The 20286-nt window shown below is 35.0% G+C and overlaps 2 long non-coding RNA genes across 3 annotated transcripts; both read left to right on the forward strand.

Moving 5' to 3' along the window:
* Positions 1-4145: 4145 nt before the first annotated feature.
* On the forward strand, positions 4146-6309 carry LOC145951788 (uncharacterized). The gene is made up of 3 exons (XR_014429716.1): positions 4146-4704; positions 4793-4841; positions 5133-6309. It is a non-coding gene; the product is annotated as an uncharacterized LOC145951788 (long non-coding RNA).
* A 2704-nt stretch (positions 6310-9013) lies between these two features.
* Positions 9014-18239, forward strand: LOC109803928 (uncharacterized). Of its 2 annotated transcripts, XR_014429717.1 has the most exons (11): positions 9014-9497; positions 9588-9635; positions 9958-10065; positions 10409-10506; positions 10592-10999; positions 11089-11137; positions 11454-11561; positions 12290-12361; positions 12451-12499; positions 17508-17576; positions 17830-18239. It is a non-coding gene; the product is annotated as an uncharacterized LOC109803928 (long non-coding RNA). The 2 variants fall into 2 exon arrangements; XR_014429718.1 differs by lacking the exons at positions 17508-17576; positions 17830-18239 and adding an exon at positions 13954-16720 and having other exon boundaries at positions 9015-9497.
* The last annotated feature ends 2047 nt before the right edge of the window (positions 18240-20286 follow it).

Here is a 20286-nt window from a genome sequence, read left to right on the forward strand (position 1 = left end):
AGGAGGATAGGGAGAGCCATTCATTTTTCTAAAAACATTAAATAATAAAACTTGCATTTGTGCATCACACACATTAGTTGCACATTCAAAGACCTTATCATGAGGCAATTGCATAAAATAGAAAAAATAGAAAATTGCTTGTGTATGACAGCAGTCAACAAAAGCCGAAAACGAAAAAAGGCAAGGATACAAACAATACTCCTCAGTTTGTACAGAATAATTGAGCCTGGAGAGGCTTGCTGAAAAAATACTTCCTCAGAATAATTAAGCCTGGAGAGGCTTGCAGAAACAATACTCTCTCACCATACAGAATAACCGAGCCTGGAGAGGCTTGCCGAAATAATACTCTCTCAGAAATAACTGAGCCTGGAGAGGCTCGCCGAAATAATACTCTCACAGAATAATTGAGCCTGGAGAGGCTCGCCGAAATAATACTCTCTCAGAATAACTGAGCCTGAAGAGGCTTGCCAAAATAATACTCCTCAGAGACATTTCTGTACAGAAAAAGCCGAAATCAACCAAAAAAGGCAAAAACACAGAAAAAGCCAAAATCAACAAAAAGGCAAAATACAGAAAATCCAAAAAATTATACAGAATAACTGAGCCTGGAGAGGCTTGCCAAAATAATACTCTCCAAAAAGACATCTCAGCTTGCATTCTTGGGCTGAACAAAAAAAAAACCAATTCATCATGCAGAATAACTGAGCCTGGAGAGGCTTGCCGAAACAATACTCCCACAGAATAACTGAGCCTGGAGAGGCTTGCCGAAATAATACTCCCACAGAATAATTGAGCCTGGAGAGGCTTGCTGAAAAAATACTCCCACAAAATAATTAAGCCTGGAGAGGCTTGCCGAAATAATACTCTCCAAAAGACGTCTCAGCTCGCATTCTCGGGCTGAACAAAAAAACAATACTGAGCCTGGAGAGGCTTGCCGAAACAATACTCCCACAGAATAACTGAGCCTGGAGAGGCTTGCCGAAATAATACTCTCTCAGAATAATTGAGCCTGGAGAGGCTCGCCGAAATAATACTCCCCAGAGATATCTCAGCTTCCACTCACGGGCCAAATTCCCCAGTGAAAGCTATCAAAGCGAGATCAGCAAAATTTCCCAACGGAAGCATGATCCAAACAAAATATCCAAGTCAAAGGACTTAGACTTCCTTAGTGGAAGATAGCTTTCCAACTCAAACGAAGAGTGAAGCTAAGCCTGAAGAGGCTTTCTAAATAATACTCTGGGATACATAAGATCCCCAAATCCCCAGTCGCCTACTCAAGAGGCATTCCTACAAAAAGAAAAAAAAAATAAAATAAAATAAAAAATCAAAAGATCAATAATCATCCCCCAAGTGGAATCCGGCTCTTGGCCAAACATCAAGCGTCAAGATGATCTGCCTAACAGAAGAGGCTAATCACAATCAATGACAAAATCCCCCAGCGGATAACAGCCTACACAGAGGCGACAAAACCAGAAAAATCAAAAAGAGTCACCCGAATAAGGATAACCGGGATACTCCACTTACGTCAAAAGGACGTCAGCCAAACATAAGGCATCGCTCAAATCAAGAAGAGCATCTGTGTCTACACCCCAAGGAGTCAGAAATTCCCCATGGGTACCAACTATGCAAATGCAAGTTTGGGCACAAGAACCTATGAATGAATGCACATCCCCTAGACGGATCCCTGCGTTATCCAGCCCACAGTGGCACAAAATCAAAAAAACGTCGAAGCAGCATAGTGGACTGTGGAGACAAAAAAAATCATCTCAGATCCCTGGAGAGGGTAAACTCGCATTGCCGAAGTGATCATAAGACACGGACGCAGACCCTGGAGAGGGCAAACTCAGTTTCCTAGGTCGTCAGAGACCAAACAAAGTCTGGAGAGACGGTACTCAAACAAAGTCTGGAGAGACGGTACTCAAACAAAGTCTGGAGAGACGGTACTCAAACAAGGTCTGGAGAGACGATACTCAAACAAAGTCTGGAGAGACGGTACTCAAACAAGGTCTGGAGAGACGGTACTCAAACAAGGTCTGGAGAGACGGTACTCAAACAAGGTCTGGAGAGACGGTACTCAAACAAAGTCTGGAGAGACGGTACTCAAACAAGGTCTGGAGAGATGGTACTCAAACAAAGTCTGGAGAGACGGTACTCAAACAAAGTCTGGAGAGACGGTACTCAAACAAAGTCTGGAGAGACGGTACTCAAACAAGGTCTGGAGAGACGGTACTCAAACAAAGTCTGGAGAGACGGTACTCAAACAAGGTCTGGAGAGACGGTACTCAAACAAGGTCTGGAGAGACGGTACTCAAACAAAGTCTGGAGAGACGGTACTCAAACAAAGTCTGGAGAGACGGTACTCAAACAAGGTCTGGAGAGACGGTACTCAAACAAGGTCTGGAGAGACGGTACTCAAACAAGGTCTGGAGAGACGGTACTCAAACAAGGTCTGGAGAGACGGTACTCAAACAAGGTCTGGAGAGACGGTACTCAAACAAAGTCTGGAGAGACGGTACTCAAACAAGGTCTGGAGAGACGGTACTCAAACAAGGTCTGGAGAGACGGTACTCAAACAAGTTCTGGAGAGACGGTACTCAAACAAGGTCTGGAGAGACGGTACTCAAACAAAGTCTGGAGAGATGGTACTCAAAGAAAGTCTGGAGAGACGGTACTCAATCAAAGTCTGGAGAGACGGTACTCAAAGTCTGGAGAGACGATACTCAAAGTCTGGAGAGACAGTACTCAAGGTCTGGAGAGACAGTACTCAACCATCATCGTCGTCAGAGGCACGTTGGTGTTCAACTTCCGGCTCGGGCGTCGAGTGAAGTTGACCCTGGAGAGGGTAAACTTAGCTACCGAGGTTGTCAGAAGCGCCGAGGTATGCAACAACCTGGAGAGGCTACTTAACAATTTTCCACCGGAAGACGCTACAAGTCAGAAGGTTGGCACATCACCCGGACAATTGGGTCAACTCCTTTACTTGTCAGCCGGTACACCAAAAGGCCGTCCGACTAAGTAAAGGGGGGGCAGCTGTAGACCCCTAAAATTGTCCGGGTCGGAAATAAAGCTTGAAGACTCTCGAAGACTAAAGGAAAGTCAGCCGGAAGGACTCCTGGAAGACCCTGGAAGACCCTAGGATGATTATCTGTAGGTTTAGAGGTCTTAGAGTTGCAAAAAATAAGAAAGTGGAGGGAATGAAGCCCAATACGGCCTCCCAAGAGTTCAGTACGGCCGTATTGAACATTTTAAACTACAATACGGCCGCACTGAACACAATACGGCCGTATTGAAGTTCAATACGGCTGCATTGAACTCAATACGGCTGCACTGAACTTCAATACGGCCGTATTGAGGTTTTTGAACTTCAATACGGCCGTATTGAATTCAATACGGCCGTATTGTAGTTCAAAACTTCAATACGGACCGTATTGACCCCCAGAAACCGTATTGAGCCTCTTCCCTATAAATATGACGCCAATGGGATGTCATTTGACACTTTCACACACAGTTTTAACCCTCTTCTTGAGTATTCTGGGTTTTTTTGAGCAGTGCTCTGCCTAGAAAACACTCGGAGAGTTGATCCGACGAAGTTCTTGAGTCACGAGCCATTTGCTTGAGTCTTGAACCTAGTCGAAGGGAAATCCTCCGGATTTCCATAGTTAAAATTTTATAGAAGGGAGCGAGCGGTCTTGTAGAGGGAGGGAACGCCAAAACGCTTCCCAATTTCTGTCAAGATATATAAGAAAGCACGCTTCAAAGGTTTATCTCTTTAAAGTCCCTTCTTTTACCGCTTTCTGTGTGTACATATTTAAACTGTCATCATGTAGATAGTTAATTTATAATTGCTTAGAATAAATAGGGGTAATTTAGTAATTTTGCACTATTATTTTTAAATAATCTGTCATAGGGAACCCGAAAGGGGCGCTGTGGGGTGCTAACACCTTCCCCACGCGTAACCGACTCCCTTACCCGACTCTGGTTGTAATGGCCGAAGTCGATTTTTGAATCGATTGCCTTAAACTTCTTTTTCCAATGTTTTGAGTAAAACATTGGTGGCGACTCCATGAACCCTTCCTTTTTATGAAAACCGCTAATCTATGGAGGGTCCCGCTTGGGATTAACATGGATTGGTGAGCCTTTTAATAAAATTGCTCGTTTGACAAGGTCTCAGTTTGAGAATAAGTCATTCTAGCAATCCATATTTTTAAACAAATAAAAGAGTCCAACCATCCTTCGCGAATGCCGAAAGCCCGTTTCGGGCCGGTGGCGACAGGTATGTTGTGGGACAGTATCTCCGGTTTTTAAGAGCTCATTGGATGTTTCTAAAAGCTGTTGTGAATAAGTTTCTTGAGTTTTTGCATGAGACTCATCCTGGAGTTCAGGTTATGTTTTCTTCCTATGTTTTCTGTCCTACTTTTTCTTATATCAACAGCATAGTTTATGTCCCTGTGCGTGTACCTGTGTTTGTGTTCTCTGCGTGCTCATTTCTGTGTGCTCTGCGTGCTCATTTCGGTGTGCTCCATGTTTGTGCTCTGTGTTGTGTGCCTTTGTTTGCCTTTGAGTCCTTGTGTGTGCATGTTGTGTTTTGTATGTGTTTCTATGTGCGTGTATCTGTCCTTTTTGTGTTCACAGGTGGCAACCCTTCAGTTTAGGAACTCTACCAATATTCTTGAGGAATATTCATATGGTTCAACTGAAGAACAAGTATGTCTCTGTATTATGAAAAAATTGAATCCGTACTTACTACTAAGTTACTGTGAAGCATCTCTGACAAAATTTTCCCCTTGTTTAGGGTATCATGCAGAATTTTGCACTATTCTTCACCTCATTTTGCAAGGCAGGTTTGTTTTCTCAGCTTTATGTCTATCTGTGATTGTATGTTGCAAGTATATATTAATGAAATGTCATGGGATCAGGTGAAATAGTGTGACCTAGTTTTGGGATTTTTTATGCTTTGTGTATGTGTACCATATCATGTCTGTGGCATATATGAGAAAGGACCCAACTTGCTATAAACTAAATGTGTAGCACCTCTTCCTCTGTTTCTTGCTCATAGTTTTTCATATTGCTTGATTAGTGTTCAAGTCTGTTAACATCTTTATTGGTGTGGTGATACGCTTCTGTTTACGTAGATTCGCATTTGAATTCTAGAATCCAGTAATGGGAATACACATGCTTTGCTTTTGGGTCTTGAATGCCTTATCAACATCCCATATGTAGATGATACCGAGGATTTTAAGGTATGATGATGTTGACATTCATGTCTTATGATTGTTTATTTCTTATGTTATGATTATGTTTTATGATTGCTGAAACTTTTGTTTTGAAAGTGTGATAAATGATAGTATACATAGCTAATACATATAAAAATATAACTAAAATCCAATTAAAAATTTATTGTACTAGTAATTGTATTTTGTTTGATAAAAGACACGCTAGAGAAGATATAGGCCAGAAGAACCCAACTCCTTTGTTTTTGGAAAATTAAAAAAACAAAATTGAGAACACGACATGTACCTTTGTTTATCTTTTGGTTGTGATTTTTTTTGAAACGGTTATTACTCACATCATGTTTATGTGGCAGGAATACATACTTTTTGTCATGGTCATTTGAGATGTGTTATATCTCTGTGAAATCACAATGGGAAAAGATAACAAAGTTGTTATTGCACGTAATATCATGTAAGGGATGTTTTTGTATTGATTTGCTCGATGTTAAATGATGTTATGCCTCTGTTTAATAATATGTCATTGCTTCTGTTGGCAGGTATGTTGTGGGACAGTATCTTCGGTTTTGAAGAGCTCATTGGACGTTTCTAAAAGCTGTTGTGAATAAGTTTCTTGAATTTTTGTATGAGACTCATCCTGGAGTTTAGGTTATGTTTTCTTCTTATGTTTTCTGTCCTACTTTTTCTGATATCAACAACTTGGTTTATGTCCCTATGCGTGTGCTTGTGTCTGTGTGCTCTGCATTCTAATTTCTGTGTGCTCCGTGTCTGTGCTCTGTGTTGTGTGCCTTTGTTTTCCTTTGAGTCCTTGTGTGTGCATGTTGTGTTTTGTATGTGTTTCTATGTGTGTGTATCTGTCCTTTTTGTGTTCACAGGTGGCAACCCTTCAGTTTAGGAACTCTACCAATATTCTTGAGGCATATTCATATGGTTCAAGTGAGGAACAATTAAGTCTCTGTATTATGGCAAAATTGAATCCGTACATGCTACCAAGTTACTTGTGAAGCATCTCTCACAAAATTTTCCCCTTGTTTAGGGTATCATCAAAATTTTGCACTGTTCTTCACCTCATTTTGCAAGGCAGGTTTGTTTTCTTAGCTTTATGTCTATCTGTGATTGTATGTTGCAAGTATATATTCATGAAATGTCATGGGATCAGGTAAAATAGTGTGAGACTCGTCCTGGAGTTCAGGATATGTTTTCTTCCTATGTTTTCTGTCCTACTTTTTCTTATATCAACAACTTAGTTTATGTCCCTGTGCGTGTGCCTGTGTTTGTGTGCTCTGCGTGCTCATTTATGTGTGCTCTGTGTCTGTACTTTGTTGTGTGCCTTTGTTTTCCTTTGAGTCCTTGTGTGTGCATGATGTGCTTTGTATGTGTTTTTATGTGCGTGTATCTGTCATTTTTGTGTTCACAGGTGGCAGCCCTTCAGTTTGGGAACACTACCAATATTCTTGAGGCATATTCATATGGTTCAAGTGAGGAACAAGTAAGTTTCTATATTATGGCAAAATTGAATCCGGACATACTACTAAGTTACTTGTTAAGCATCTTTGACAAAATTTCCCCCTTGTTTAGGGTATCATGCAGAATTTTGCTTTGTTCTTTGCCTCATTTTGCAAGTATATATTCATGAAATGTCATGGGATCAGGTGAAATAATGTGACCTAGTTGGGATTTTTTATGCTTTGTGTATGTGTACAATATCATGCGTGTGGCATGTTTGAGAATGGACCCACATTGCTATATGCTAAATTGTCCTGACAATTAGTTTTTTTTCCACATCTGTGTAGCACCTCTTCCTCTGTTTCTTGCTCATAGTTTTTCAATTTGCTTGATTAGTGTTCATGCCCGTTAACATCTTTATTGGTGTGGTGATACATTTCTGTTTATGCAGGTTAACTTTTGAATTCTGAAATCCAGTAAAGAAAATACATCTGCTTTGCTTTTGGGTCTTGATTGTCTTATCAGCATCCCATAAGTAGATGATACTGAGGATTTTAAGGTTGGATGATGTTGACATTCATGTCTTATGGTTGTCTATTTCTTATGTTATGATTATGATTTATGATTGCTGAAAATTGTGTTTTCAATGTGTGATAAATGATAGTATACATAGCTAATACATATAAGAATATAACTAAAATCCAGTTAAAATTTTATTTTCTAGGTGATTGTATTTTGTTTTAATCAAAGACACGCTAGAGAAGATATTGGCCAGAAGAACTCAACTCCTTTGTTTTTGGAAAATTAAAAAAACAAAATTGAGAACACGACATGTATCTTTGTTTATCTTTTGGTTGTGATTTTTTTTGAAATAATTATTACTCACATCATGTTTATGTGGCGCAGGAATACATACTTTTTGTCATGGCCATTTAGGATGTATTATATCTCTGGGAAATCACAACGGGAAATGATAACAGTTGTTATTGCACGTAATATCATGTAAGGGATGTTTTTGTATTGATTTGCTCGATGTTAAATGATGTTATACGTCTGTTTAATAATATGTTGTTGCTTCTGGTGGCAGGTATGTTGTAGGACAATATCCTCGGTTTTTAAGTGCTCATTGGACGTTTCTAAAAGCTGTTGCGAAGAAGTTTCTTGAGTTTTTGCATGAGACTCATCCTGGAGTTCAGGTTATGTTTTCTTCCTATGTTCCTTCTTTTTCTTATATCAACAGCTTAGTTTGTGTCCATGTGCGTGTGCTTGTGTTTGTGTGCTCTACGTGCTCATTTCTGTTTGCTCCGTGTTTGTACTCTGTGTTGTGTGCCTTTGTTTGCCATTGAGACATTGTGTGCTGTATATTGTATGTGTTTTTATGTGTGTGTATCTGTTTTTTTTTAGTTCACAGGTGGTAACCCTTCAGTTTGGGAACACTACCAATATTCTTGAGGCATATTCATATGGTTCAAGTCAGGAACAAGTAAGTCCCTGTATTATGGCAAAATTGAATCCGGACATACTATTAAGTTACTTGTGAAGCATCTCTGACAAATTTCCCCCCTTGTTTAGGGTATGATGCAAAATTTTGCACTATTCTTCATCTCATTTTGCAAGGCAGGTTTGTTTTCTCAACTTTATGTCTATCTGTGATTGTATGTTGCAAGTTTATATTCATGAAATGTCATGGGTTCAGGTGAAATAAGGTGACCTAGTTTTGGTATTTTTTATGCTTTGTGTATGTGAACCATATCATGCGTGTGGCATGTTTGAGAATGGACCCAACTTGCTATATACTGAATTGTCATGTCAATTAGTTTTTTTTTACATCTGTGTAGCACCTCTTCCTCTGTTTCTTGCTCATAGTTTTTCAGTTTGCTTGATTGGTGTTCAAGTCTGTTAACATCTTTATTTGTGTGGTGATAACCTTCTGTTTATGCAGGTTCACATTTGAATTCTGGGATCCAGTAAAGAGAATAGATCTACTTTGCTTTTGGGTCTTGAATGTCTTATCAACGTCCCATATGTAGATGATACTGAGGATTTTAAGGTATGATGATACTGACATTCATGTCTTATGGTTGTCTATTTCTTATGTTATGATTATGATTTATGATTGTTGAAACTTGTGTTTTCAAAGTGTGATAAGTGATAGTATACATAGCTAATACATATAAAAATAGAACTATAATCCAGTTAAATATTAGTTTTATAGGTAATTTTATGTGGCAGGAATACATATTTTTTGTAATGGTCATTTGGGATGTATTATATCTTTGTGTAATCACAACGGGAAAAGATAACAAAGTTGTTATTGCACGTAATATCATGTAAGGGATGTTTTTGTATTGATTTGCTCGATGTTAAATGATGTTATACCTCTGTTTAATAATATGCCATTGCTTCTGTTGGTAGGTATGTTGTGGGACAGTATCTCCGATTTTTAAGAGCTCATTGGACGTTTCTAAAAGCTGTTGTGAATAAGTTTCTTGAGTTTTTGCATGAGACTCATCCTGGAGTTCAGGTTATGTTTTCTTCCTATGTTTTCTGTCCTACTTTTTCTTATATCAACAGCTTAGTTTATGTCCCTGTGCGTGTGCCTGTGTTTGTGTGCTCTACGTGCTCATTTCTGTGTGCGCCGTGTCTATGCTCTGTGTTGTTTGCCTTTGTTTGCCTTTGAGTCCTTGTGTGTGCATGTTGTGTTTTGTATGTGTTTCTATGTGCGTGTATCTGTCTTTTTTGTGTTCACAGGTGGCAACCCTTCAGTTTAGGAACTCTATCAATATTCTTGAGGCATATTCATATGGTTCAAGTGAGGAACAAGTAAGTCTCTGTATTATGGCAAAATTGAATCCGTACATACTACTAAGTTACTTGTGAAGCATCTCTGACAAAATTTTCCCCTTGTTTAAGGTATCATGCAGAATTTTGCACTGTTCTTCACCTCATTTTGCAAGGCAGGTTTGCTTTCTCAGCTTTATGTCTATCTGTGATTGTATGTTGCAAGTATATATTCATGAAATGTCATGGGATCAGGTGAAATAGTGTGACCTAGTTTTGGGATTTTTTATGCTTTGTGTATGTGTACCATATCATGCCTGTGGCATGTTTGAGAATGGACCCACCTTGCTATAAACTGAATTGTCATGTCAATTGTTTTTTTTTTCACATCTGTGTAGCACCTCTTCCTCTGTTTCTTGCTCATAGTTTTTCATTTTGCTTGATTAGTGTTCAAGTCTGTTAACATCTTTATTGGTGTGGTGATACGCTTCTGTTTACGCAGGTTCGCATTTGAATTCTAGAATCCAGTAAAGGGAATACACATGCTTTGCTTTTGGGTCTTGAATGCCTTATCAACATCCCATATGTAGATGATAACGAGGATTTTAAGGTATGATGATGTTGACATTCATGTCTTATGATTGTTTATTTCTTATGTTATGATTATGATTTATGATTGCTGAAACTTTTGTTTTCAAAGTGTGATAAATGATAGTATACATAGCTAATACATATAAATCTTTAACTAAAATCCAGTTAAAAATTTATTTTACTGGTAATTGTATTTTGTTTTAATAAAATGCACACTAGAGAAGATATAGACTCGAAGAACCCGACTTCTTTGTTTTTTGAAAATTAAAAAAAAAATTGAGAACACGACAAGTATTTTTGTTTATCTTTTGGTTGTGATTTTTTTTTAAATAATTATTACTCACATCATGTTTATGTGGCAGGAATACATACTTTTTGTAATGGTCATTTGGGATGTATTATATCTCTGTGTAATCACAACAGGAAAAGATAACAAAGTTGTTATTGCACGTAATATCATGTAAGGGATGTTTTTGTATTGATTTGCTCGATGTTAAAAGATGTTATACCTCTGTTTAATAATATGCCATTGCTTCTGTTGGCAGGTATGTTGTGGGACAGTATCTTCGGTTTTGAAGAGCTTATTGGACGTTTCTAAAAGCTGTTGTGAATAAGTTTCTTGAGTTTTTGCATGAGACTCATCCTGGAGTTTAGGTTATGTTTTCTTCCTATGTTTTATGTCCTACTTTTTCTTATATCAACAGCTTAGTTTATGTCCCTAAACGTGTGCCTATGTTTGTGTGCTCTGCGTGCTCATTTATGTGTGCTCCATGTCTGTGCTCTGTGTTGTGTGCCTTTGTTTTCCTTTGAGTCCTTGTGTGTGCATGTTGTGTTTTGTATGTGTTTCTATGTGCGTGTATCTGTCTTTTTTGTGTTCACAGGTGGCAACCCTTCAGTTTAGGAACTCTATCAATATTCTTGAGGCATATTCATATGGTTCAAGTGAGGAACAAGTAAATCTCTGTATTATGGCAAAATTGAATCCGTACATACTACTAAGTTACTTGTGAAACATCTCTGACAAAATTTTCCCCTTGTTTAGGGTATCATGCAGAATTTTGCATTGTTCTTCACCTCATTTTGCGAGGCAGGTTTGTTTTCTCGGCTTTATGTCTATCTGTGATTGTATGTTGCATGTATATATTCATGAAATGTCATGGGATCAGGTGAAATAGTATGACATAGTTTTGGGATTTTTTTTGCTTTGTGTATGTAATCATGCCTGTGGCATGTTTGAGAATGGACCCACCTTGCTATATACTGAATTGTCATGTCAATTAGTTTTTTTTTCACATCTGTGTAGCATCTCTTCCTCTGTTTCTTGCTCATAGTTTTTCATTTTGCTTGATTAGTGTTCAAGTCTGTTAACATCTTTATTGGTGTGATGATACCCTTTTGTTTATGCAGGTTCACATTTGAATTCTGGAATCTAATAAAGAGATTACATCTGCTTTGCTTTTGGGTCTTGAATGTCTTATTAACGTCCCATATATAGATGATACCGATGATTTTAAGGTATGATGATGTTGACATTCATGTCTTATGGTTGTCTATTTCTTATGTTATGATTATGATTTATGATTGCTGAAACTTGTGTTTTCAAAGTGTGATAAATGATAGTATAGATAGCTAATACATGTAAAAATATAACTAAAATCCAGTTAATAATTTATTTTATAGGTAATTGTATTTTGTTTTAATAAAAGGCACACTAGAGAAGATATAGGCCCGAAGAACCCGACTCCTTTGTTTTTGGAAAATTTAAAAAAAATTGAGAACACGACAGGTATCTTTGTTTATCTTTTGGATGTGATTTTTTTTGGAACAATTATTATTCACATCATGTTTATGTGGCAGGAATACATATTTTTTGTCATGGTCATTTGGGGTCTATCTCTGTTGAATAATATGCCATTGTTTCTGTTGGCAAGTATGTTGTGGGACAGTATTCTCGGTTTTTAAGAGCTCATTGGAAGTTTCTAATAGCTATTGTGAATAAGTTGTTTGAGTTTATGCATGAGACTCATCCTGGAGTTTCTGTTTTGTTTTCTTCCTATGTTTTCTGTCCTACTTTTTCTTATATCATAAGCTTTGTTTATGTCCATGCACGTGTGCCTGTGTTTGTGTGCTCTGTGTCTGTACTCTGTGCTGTGTGTCTTTGTTTGCCTTTGTGTCCTTGTGTGTGCATGTTGTGTTTTGTATGTGTTTCTATGTGCATGTATCTGTCTTTTTTGTGTTCACAGGTGGCAGCCCTTTAGTTTGGGAACACTACCAATATTCTTGAGGCATATTCATATGGTTCAAGTGAGGAACAAGTAAGTCTCTGTATTATGGCAAAACCGAATCCTGACATACTACTAAGTTACTTGTGAAGCATCTTTGACAAAATTTCCCCCTTGTTTAGGCTATCATACAAAATTTTGCACCGTTCCTGACCTCATTTTATAAGGCAGGTTTGTTTTCTCATCTTTATGTCTATCTGTGATTGTATGTTGCAATTATATATTCATGAAAAGTCATGGGATCAAGTGAAATAATGTGTCCTAGTTTTGGGATTTTTTATGCTTTGTGTATGTGTACCGTATCATGCATGTGGCATGTTTGAGAATGGGCCCACCTTTCTATATACTGAATTGCCATGTCAATTAGTTTTTGTTCACATTTTTGTAGCTGATAGAACTACTTGGAGAAGATTGATATTTCTTCAAGTTGAACCATGCTAAGTCCCTTCTTCTCTTGAGGTTCTTCACGCCAATGGAAGATTTGGATGAGTTCAAGCTCCAAAAGCTTGAAGATGCTTCCCCAAAGTGGTTAAGTTTCTCTTGAAGGAGAGAAACTTGAGGCACCAAACACAAAGGAAGCTTCTAGGAGAAGGAGATTCTCCACAAAATTGGACTCTTGAAATGAGAGAGAATTTATGAATTCTAAGTCTCATAAATGTCAAAAGTGATTACAAGAGTAGAAATTACAAATATATAGAGGTAGGTAGCTTAAGGAGGAAGCTAACCTTAACCATGGCTCACTAGGAAGCATGGTAAGGTTAGTTGACCTTCTAGGTGAGTTTAGAAACTTATGGAGCAAGCTTCTCACTTAGCTTGCTTCGAAAGCAAGCTAAGGAGAAGCTTATAGCACAAGCTTCTCATCTCCTTAAAGGTTAGAAAAGCAATTCGGTCAAAGAAAGGAGACTAGGCAAGGTGGGCGGATTTGGTCTCTTTTGGCTCCTTGAATTAATTTCAAAAATGTTTGATTTGGTTTTGTTAGGTTCATCCAATGATGATGAAACCTAGCTAAATCAAATATATGAAAAATTAGGAGCAAAATGAGTCTAATATGTAAAATTTTGTCTAGGCCCAATTCTAGCCCAATTACTAGTCACACCCTCAAGCATTGCTAAATGCCACCCCTCTTTTCCTACTAAAAAAATAGAAAATGAGTGTATCAACAAAAGAGGTTAAATGGAGTCAAACTCTCCAAGTAACCCACCCTAGAATCAATATACAATGACTAATAAAAGAAACTAAAGTGTCTCACAAATACAAAGGCAAAAATAAGCCTATACAAGAGAACTATGTACAAGATATTTACAACTAGAACTATGTCTTCTCTTCATGATAGAGTGGTCCAAATTGAAGAGTTCCTTGGGCTTGGAAAGCCCACTGGTCTTCAAGGTGTCCACTGGTCTTCAAGGTGGCCATAGCTCTAGAGATTGGGCCCTTGGCCCATGGTCCATCATCCCATTCCTCTTGGTTCCTTCAATGTATCACTTCTTGGATTCCTTGGCCTTGGCCATAGTCTATCAGTAGCACATCTTCCTCTGTTTTTTGCTCATAGTTTTTCAATTTGCTTGATTAGTGTTCAAGTCTGTTAACATTTATAGTGGTGTGGTGATACCTTTCTATTTATGCAGGTTCACATTTGAATTCTGGAATTCAATAAAAAGAATACATTTGCTTTGCTTTTGGGTCTTGAATATCTTATCCAATATGAGAAGTTTATCCATTTTGGGAAAATGTAACACATATGAACCCTAAAATGATGCCTTTGTTCCTAAATTCGAGAAAGCTTAGTTACTTTTATTTGACGATTAGTTTGGTCGACAAATGATGAATATGGTAGTCTAAACCTTTTAAGGTTGTTTTCGATCTTGATGTCAAAAAAATGTGGTTGTCTTATTGGTATGATATTTCTATTGGTCATGAAAAATTGTTGGGTATATGAACCCTAAAATGTAGTCTCTATTCATGAATTTGGAAAAACTTGGTTGTTCTTATTTGATGAGTAGTTTGATTGACATATGATGAACATGAGAGTATAAATCTTTTAAGATTATTCTTAATGCTGATGTCGAAAAAAGTAGTTGCTTTAATTATATCAATAATTTATGCAACATGAGAAAATGTAAGGTATGTGAACACTAAAATGATGTCCCTTTGTATGACTTAAAAAAAAACTTAGGTTTCTTTTATTTGATGAGTAGTTTGATCGACATATGATGAACATAGGTGTATAAGCCTTTTAAGGTTATTCCTAACCCTGATGTTGAAAAAACGTGGTTGCTTTATTAATGAGAAGTTTTTCCATTGTGGGAAAATGTAACACATATGAACCCTAAAATGATGCCTTTGTCCCTAAATTCGAGAAAACTTAGTTGCTTTTATTTGATGAGTAGTTTGATCGACAAATGATGAATATGGTAGTCTAAACCTTTTAAGGTTGTTTCCGATCCTGATGGCAAAAAAATGTCATTGTTTTATTTATGTGATTTTTCTATTGATCATGAAAAATTGTAGGGTATATGAACCCTAAAATATAGTCTCTATTCTTGACTTTGGAAAAACTTGGTTGTTCTTATTTGATGAGTAGTTTGATCGACGTATGATGAACATGAGAGCATAAATCTTTTAAGGTTATCCTTAATCCTGATGTTGAAAAAAGTAGTTGCTTTATTGATATAAATAAATTATGCAACTTGAGAAAATGTAGAGTATGTAAACTCTAAAATGTTGTCCCCATCTTTGACTTAAAAAAAAAGCTTGGTTTCTTTTATTTGATGAGTAGTTTGATCAACATATGATGAATATAGGTGTATAAGCCTTTTAAGGTTATTCCTAATCTTGATGTTGAAAAAACGTGGTTGCTTTATTAATATGAGAAGTTTTACCATTATGGGAAAATGTAACACATATGAACCCTAAAATGATGTCTTTGTCCCTAAATTCGAGAAAACTTCGTTGCTCTTATTTGATGATAGTTTTATCTACAATTGATGAATATGGGAGTATAAACCTTTTAAGGTTATTTTCGATCCTGATGTCAAAAAAATGTGGTTGTCTTATTGGTATGATATTTCTATAGATCATGAAAAATTGTTGGGTATATGAACCCTAAAATGTAGTCACTATTCCTGAATTTGGAAAAACTTGGTTGTTCTTATTTGAATAGTAGTTTGATCGAAATATGATGAACATGAGAGCATAAATCTTTTAAGGTTATTCTTAATCCTGATGTCGAAAAAAGTAGTTGCTTTAATTATATCAATAATTTATGCAACATGAGAAAATGTAGGGTATGTGAACTCTAAAATGTTGCCTCGTCTATGACTTAAAAAAAACTTAAGTTTCTTTTATTTGATGAGTAGTTTGATCGACATATGATAAACATAGGTGTTGATGAGTATCACTAGTAAGCCTTTTAAGTTTATTCCTAATCCTGATGTTAAAAAATCATGGTTGCTTTAATAATATGAGATGTTTTTCCATTATGGGAAAATGTAACACATATGAACCCTAAAATGATGTCTTTGTCCCTAAATTCTAGAAAACTTAGTTGCTTTAATAATATGATAATTAGTTGATGTTTTATATTGCAGAATCAGTTCAATGCTTGTGAGAGTGATTGGGGTTTCACTAATTTCGTGTCTCCACTTGTTCACTTATATGATCATGCTAGAAGTTTTCTGGTGAATGATAGATGTATAATTAAGGCTGATGTTGTTGTACATAACTCAAAGGAGCTACTTGTTACATGAATTCTCTCATTCAAACACTGTATCACATTCCTTATTTTAGAAAAATTGGCCAATTTTTAATATTCAAGCTTTTATGAAAGGAATCACCCTAACATGAACTATTGTTATAGGCCTGTGTACCATATCCCTATGATTGAGAATGACATGCCATCAGGGAGCATTCCTTTGACATTGTAGAGTTTATTCTACTAGCTGCAGCATAGCGACATTAATGTATGTACTAAAGAGTTAACCAAGTCTTTTGGATGGGATACAGATGATTCATTCTTGCAGCATGATTTCCAAAAACTTAATAGAGTTCTTTGTGATAAGTTAGAAGATAAAATAAAGTTGCATTGTTTTTTATGATAAAATGATTTACTACCCTCTACATGAACTTTGATAGTGGCAATGGTATAGCAACATGAATGGTTCATGTTTATCATCAAAACATTAACTTGTAGTGGTCTCAGAATTTGGATTTTAGAGCATAAGTCAACTCACAAAACCAGCTTCTAATGTGGATACCGATAAAAAAAAATTTAAATTCGTATTTCTAGTTAATGAAGGACTAAATATCAACCTTGACAAAAGAAAAACTGACAAAAGATGTGTGTCTCATATGCTTGCTCTGCAAGTGCATAGTTCCCATCTTTAATATCACTAGCATTGCAAGGGTCGTCAAGTATTTGTTGCATACCTAGTGCCATACCTGCGTGCTGCTAGGCCTCTAAAATTAATGATAAATAAAATTACAAAAAAAAAAAAATCATTGATGACGGCCTAGATGCCAACCCTACAGCCGTTTGTTGCCCTTTTCTCAAGTGCAATTTGTTTATCCCCTTTTTTGAAAATAATAAATTAAAGCATCAATATTAGATTTAAGTAAATAATTTTAACCATTCACATATGGCTTATGAAAATTAACTCCCCACTAGATACACCATTGTATAAATAATCTTTAAATATAACACCTTTGAGATTTTGGCTGTCGGTAAAAAAATTATCTTTCATTTTTTATTTTTATTTATGTTGCAGAAAACATATGGTTTATTGCGATTTGTTAAGGATTTTCCTAATTTCCTATGGTTCGGTGCTATCTCACAAACACTCTTTGATTATGTGAGTCTGATTCAAGTTGCATACGCAAGTTTATCGTTATGATTATTACGCATTAATAACTGAGTTATTTTGATTGACTCCAACTACTTATTAGGTTTTTAAACTACTGAAATTAAACTTTGCTATTTTATGATGCTTACTCGTTCTGTCACAAGTTGCAGGAGAGAAGTATGTAGTTTGCAATTTTTACATTTTTTTTTTTTGTTTATTGTTATATGGAGGTGGAGGGTCTCGGGAGATTGGTGAATTTTAAGATTTTAGGGGTAGTTTCACTTTTGCATTTGAAGGTAATTTTAAGATAGTTATTGACTTACCTTTTGCACTTGAATTAGATTTCAGCTTTGGAATTTCAAACATGGGCACAGTTTTGACGCATGTAAAGACAATCTCAAGAAGCTTCAGTTAAGTCATCTAGGTTCACTTTCTTATTGTCAAAAGGCATACTGGTATATTTGTTTCTTATTTGTCCCTCAAATATAACTTTTTGTGCATTATCAAAGGAGTGATTTGATTAGGCAGAGTATTTTGACCTTACACATAGAATCAATATACACATGATCAAATATACACATGAATTATGAGTACATGTATACTTATTAAATATCTTATCTAATTGCATGATTTTACTTCCTTATTTTATATACTTGTGGGCAGATAGTGATACTATGCAGGCCTCCATATACTTACATGAAGGTAGGCGACACTACTTGTATACCTGGTCTTCTTTTGACACGAAAGTTGCTGCTATGTCTAGTCATTGAAGACTCTCTTCATACTTAGTTCATACTAATGTTTACTCATAAGTACAGGGTGACACAAAACAATAATTTTATCTTTGGTTTGACCCAAGTCCAACTTTCTAATTACCATAGATATTTCGGTTAAGGAAATCTTGTATTGGGCTTTGAACAAGTGATCATCATTTTATCCTTTTGACCCTTTTATGTTATCTCTTAACTAGTATTTTTTACTTCAAATTTAATTTTGCGAATTTGTTTAGTTAGATCAGATGAAAATCAACATTCATAATACTTATACATATAATCAAGGTAGTCAAAATGGGGATTTTAGTTCGACTCGAAACTAGGTGACAAAATCATAAATCATGAAATCGGAACACAAAATGTAAGATTCTACTAAAATTATAAAATCCAAATATATGGATATAAGTTCTTATATATATGCATCTAAAATAGTATAAATAAGAGGGTAAAAGGCCATCATAACATAAAGAATACTTAATTTAACCTTAAATTCATAATAACATATTTATAATTATAAAAAGTCAAAACAAACTTAAACCAACAAAAAAATAAGAAATTTGCCAATGTTTGCAATTATCATGTCGACTTATAAGAGATGTAATGCCTTATTCATCCAAAGAGGGAAGGAAGTCGATGCTAAACTTAAGGTTGACCAACTTTATACTAAAATAATCAATAGGGTCATGAGTGATGCAGAATCAAAGGTTAATAGTCATCATATCCTCGAATTTGATCGTCATAATACATATTTTCTGGTGCAAGAGACCATTAATCCAAGGGAAACATGACCGACTGGAAATTTCACGATTAGACTACATGACAAGTAGTGTGACTGTGGAAAATTCCAGAAGTTACACATGCCACGCTCCCATGTTGTTGCTGCATGTAAGCATGTTCACCACAATTACAAATCTTACATAGATCAAGTATACACATTACAATATGTTTCAAATGTGCATAACGAATTATTTGGTGGAACTGGCCAATGAATCTTATTGGTCAGATTCTGAAGAACCATAAATCATACTAAATTCAGAAAAGATTATAAATAAAAAAAAGGTTGTACAAAGTCATTCAGAATACGCACTGAAATGGATATGGTTGAACCAGGACAATCAAAAAAATGTTCTCTATGCAAGAATGTAGGTCACTCATACAATTAGTAGAAAAAAAGTTCATATCTTTATATATTTATTTTTTTAAAATTTTGAAAGAAAAATTTTTGTCAAATCCAAAGATAATGGTGTCCAATATAAACTGGGAATTTATTTTTAGAAAAAGAATTTTTGTTAAATCTAAGGATAATGGTGTCAAATATAAAAATTGAAACAAAAAAAATTTACTAAAATCTATTCTTTTTATAATAGGTATAGATATAGATAATTGAACAACTTTCATAATATGTAAACATGAATTTAATTTTTTTAAAATACAATATAGATTTAATTATATTATTTATTAATAATGACATAATTTTCATTATTATTAACATAGAAAATATAATTTATATATAACTTTAAATGGTATTCATGACTAAATTTTACTTGAGATTTACTATTTAATAATTTTTGTATGACTTTCTTCTTTTTCAAATTTTGTGAGGATTTTATATTTTTTTATAGAAATTTTGAATATTTTGAGCACACAATTTATTTTAAAATAGTTTCTCATGTTTAAAAGTTAATTATGTCTTTCTAATTTAAAATTAAATTAATTTTTTTTATTTATCCATTTTCTTCTATTTAAAATCTTCATCTTCATATTTATATATAAAATATTCAAAAAATTAAATATATTTAATTATTATAAATATTTTTTACTCCATGGTTATCTATTGAAACATCAAGTTTCACTTAAATTACAAAAAAAATCAAAATTATCATCATTATCCTAATTTCTATCACGTACAACAAAGAAAATCTTAAATATTTATTAATTGTCTCAAATATATTCTATTGTAGGGTGTGTTTGATAGAGAGGAAAGAAATGGAGAAAAGAAAGAAATAGAAGAGTGAAAATAGATAAGGAATAAAGTAAAAATTTGATTGTTTGGTTGAAAAGAAATAGGTGAGAAATTATATTATATATGTTTAATAAGTTAGAAAGAAATGTGCGAGAAATAATATATATATATATATATATATATATATATATAAAAGAGAAGAAAAAAAAATATAAATAATAGAATCAAAATATTTATGAAATAAATAATTAATTAATTAAAAAAAATAGTTTTGAACTATCATTATTTGGGATGAAAATTAGTTAAAATAATATTTTTAAATTAAATAAGTAAAATATATTAATTAAAATTTAAAGTTTTATTCAAATAAATAAAAATTCTATT

This window comes from Cajanus cajan, chromosome 9, assembly GCF_000230855.2.
Source record: "Cajanus cajan strain Asha chromosome 9, NIPB_CcT2T_4, whole genome shotgun sequence".
NCBI lineage: Eukaryota > Viridiplantae > Streptophyta > Magnoliopsida > Fabales > Fabaceae > Cajanus > Cajanus cajan.